We start from the raw sequence: 3,829 nt of genomic DNA, 5'->3' as shown, positions 1-3,829 counted from the left end.
TCTCTTTGTTCCATTGTTAGTTCAATACTGAGACAATCTTTTGTTAAATGTGGTCCTCCACACTGCTCACAACTAATTCGTATTGAGTGGATATCTTTAGTCATCTTTTCCATTCGTCTCTCGACAACATCTATCTTTGCGGAAATGGAATCTAAGTCATGGCTAGAATCGGCTCTAGCTGCTTTAGATGATCTAACGATATCTTTTTCTTGGTGCCACTCATGTGAGTGGGAAGCAGTGTTATCAATAATTTTGTAAGCATCAGTTTCTGTTTTCTTCATAATGGAACCACCAGCTGCTATATCGATGTCTTTCCTTGTAGTGATGTAGCATCTTTGGTAGAATATTTGTACTATTTGACAGGTGTCTAAACCATGTTGCGGACATCCTCTCAATAACTTTTCAAATCTTGTCCATGCCTCATATAGAGTTTCATTTGGCTTCTGTGTGAACGTAACAATTTCTCCTTGAAGTCTCACGGCTTTAGATGCCGGAAAGAATTGTTTAAGAAATTTTTTAACTAAAACGTCCCATGTATCAATCGCCCCTTCAGGTAACGATTCTAACCAATCTTTGGCTTCTCCCTTTAAAGTCCAGGGAAATAACATGAGATATATCTGTTCATCCTCCACTTCTCTTATTTTAAATAGAGTGCAGATCCTATTAAAGGTACGAAGATGTTCATTTGGATCTTCCTTCGGAGGCCCACTAAATTGGCATTGATTAGTTACCATGTGTAGAATTTGTCCTTTGATTTCATAATCTGGCGCATTAATGTCTGGATGAGTAATTGCGTGACCTTGGCCAGTGCGTTTAGCTCTCATTCGGTCTTCCATACTTAAAGGTTCCAGATTTTCCATGATTGAATTTGTTGAATCTGAATCACTAGAGGATTCTGATTTAATGGTTCGTTCCTCAACAATCTCTGTTTGAATGATTGGTGGTTCCGGAGGAAAAATTAATGGTTCAGGATCTATGAATTGTCCCTGAATATTCTCCGGATTCTCAATTGTGAGATCGGGTTCAAAAAATGGATTATCGGAAATTTGAACTGGAAACTTGGTCGACTGGATGACGATTCTAAAGAAAAATCAACGGCGACAATATTTGCTAGATGTCTTGATCGAGTTACAAGTGGTGAACGTATAAAAGGTGGTGAACGTTTTGCTCGGTGCATGAAAGGACCCGTCCTAATCCATCCGGACGAAGTCCATATCGATTACAAACGATTCACAACAGTTGATTACATCACGAGGTAATTGACCTCTATATGATACATTTGACAAACATTGCATTCGTTTTTAAAAGACAAATTTTCGTTACATCGACAGTTGACATGCATGCATAGCATTTCATAATATATCCAAATATAATTGATTTAATAATGATCTTGATGAACTCGACGACTCGAATGCAACGTCTTTTGAAATATGACATGAATGACTCCAAGTAATATCTCTAATATGAGCAAATGCACAGCGAAAGATTTCTTTCGTACCTGAGAATAAACATGCTTTCAAGTGTCAACCAAAAGGTTGGTGAGTTCATTAGTTTAACATAAATAATCATTTTCATCATTTTAATAGACCACAAGATTTCATTTCCATTTGTCATAAATATACGTCCCATGCATAGAGACAAAAATATCATTCATATGGATTGAACACCTGGTAACCGACATTCACAATATGTATATAAGAATATCCCCATCATTCCGGGATCCTCCATCGGACATGATATAAATTTCGAAGTACTAAAGTATCCGGTACTTTGGATGGGGCTTGTTGGGCCCGATAGATCTATCATTAGAATTCGTGTCAATTAGGGTGTCTGTTCCCTAATTCTTAGATTACCAGACTTAATAAAAAGGGGCATATTCGATTTCGATCATTCAACCATATAATGTAGCTTCAATTACTTGTGTCTATTTCGTAAAACAGTTATAAAAACAGCGCATGTATTCTCAGTCCCAAAAATATATATTGTAAAAGCATTTAAAAAGGGAGCAAATGAAACTCACGCATATAAATATTGTAAAACAGTTAATAAAGCATTTGCATGTATTCTCAGCCCAAAAACGTAATGAGTAAAAAGGGAGCAAATGAAACTCACGCATATAAATATTGTAAAACAGTTAATAAAGCATTTGCATGTATTCTCAGCCCAAAAATGTAATGAGTAAAAAGGCAAATGAAACTCACCTAATGTATTTTGTAGTAAAAATACATAAGACGACATCTACAATGCAGGGTTGGCCTCGGATTCACGAACCTATATCATTTGTATATATATATATTAAAACGTATATTCGTAATTGAGCAATTATATATCTTGTTATTAATAATATACTTGTTATACAATATGTTATTTTAATATATATAGTTTATATGATTTATATAACTATTACTTATTAGTAATAAAAACTGTATATTAACGTTTAGTATATATTTTTATATAATAATTGATATGATTTAACTAATATATTTTTAATAATAAAAGTGTAGCGTAATGTATTTATATATATAAAAGTATCTATTTATAATAATATTGATAGTTTTTTTTTATGATAACAAAGTAATAATTTTAATAAGAATGATAATAATGATAATAAGTTTAATAATAATAATACTAATAACTATTTTAATAATAATAATGATAATATTTATAATAATACATATGTCACTAATAATAATAATAATACTAAAAGTGTTACTAATACTAATTTTAATCATAGTATTTATATTCTCATGATAATACATATATTAGTTGTTAAAACAAATATGATAATAACCATGATAATAATAACAATATTCTTATTTATAACTATAATCATAATAATAATAATGATAACTAATAATATTTAATGGTACTACATAATAATAATTAAGAATGGTAATGATAATAGTCATATTATTGATATTAACATAATATTAGCAATAACAATAATTAATAATAATAATAATAATAATACTTATAATCATGTTAACAATACCAATTATAATTCTTTTAATAATTATAATACTAGTAGTATTACTAATATCTAATAATAATAATAATAATAATAATAATAATAATAATAACAACAACAATAATAATAATAATAATAATAATAATAATAATAATAATAATAATAATGATAATTATAAATGGATACCTTCAAGAATTTGGCTCTAAAAAAAATACCACGCTCCTGCCCGGATTCGAACTTGCAACCTCCCGCTATCCCGACACACACAATAAACCACTCAGCCATTTTCATTTTTCCTGAGATTTGAAATGTCCCGTTCTTATTGATTAAAAACGTTCCATATTAATTGATTTCGTTGCGAGGTTTTGACCTCTATATGAGACGTTTTTCAAAGACTGCATTCATTTTTAAAACAAACCATAACCTTTATTTTATAAATAAAGGTTTAAAAAGCTTTACGTAGATTATCAAATAATGATAATCTAAAATATCCTGTTTACACACAACCATTACATAATGGTTTACAATACAAATATGTTACATCGAAATCAGTTTCTTGAATGCAGTTTTTACACAATATCATACAAACATGGACTCCAAATCTTGTCCTTATTTTAGTATGCAACAGCGGAAGCTCTTAATATTCACCTGAGAATAAACATGCTTTAAACGTCAACAAAAATGTTGGTGAGTTATAGGTTTAACCTATATATATCAAATCGTAACAATAGACCACAAGATTTCATATTTCAATACACATCCCATACATAGAGATAAAAATCATTCATATGGTGAACACCTGGTAACCGACAATAACAAGATGCATATATAAGAATATCCCCATCATTCCGGGACACCCTT

General features: G+C 30.3%; 1 non-coding gene across 1 annotated transcript; it reads left to right on the top strand.

The window, feature by feature from the left end:
• The first annotated feature begins 369 nt into the window (after nucleotides 1–369).
• LOC139851124 (small nucleolar RNA R71) lies at nucleotides 370–476 on the top strand. The gene has a single exon (XR_011760484.1). It is a non-coding gene; the product is annotated as a small nucleolar RNA R71 (small nucleolar RNA).
• Nucleotides 477–3,829: the final 3,353 nt, after the last annotated feature.

This window comes from Rutidosis leptorrhynchoides, chromosome 5 (genome assembly GCF_046630445.1).
Source record: "Rutidosis leptorrhynchoides isolate AG116_Rl617_1_P2 chromosome 5, CSIRO_AGI_Rlap_v1, whole genome shotgun sequence".
In the NCBI taxonomy this organism is placed as follows: domain Eukaryota; kingdom Viridiplantae; phylum Streptophyta; class Magnoliopsida; order Asterales; family Asteraceae; genus Rutidosis; species Rutidosis leptorrhynchoides.
Note: the sequence above shows the minus strand (reverse complement) of the source record. Positions and strands in the feature narration are given on the sequence as shown.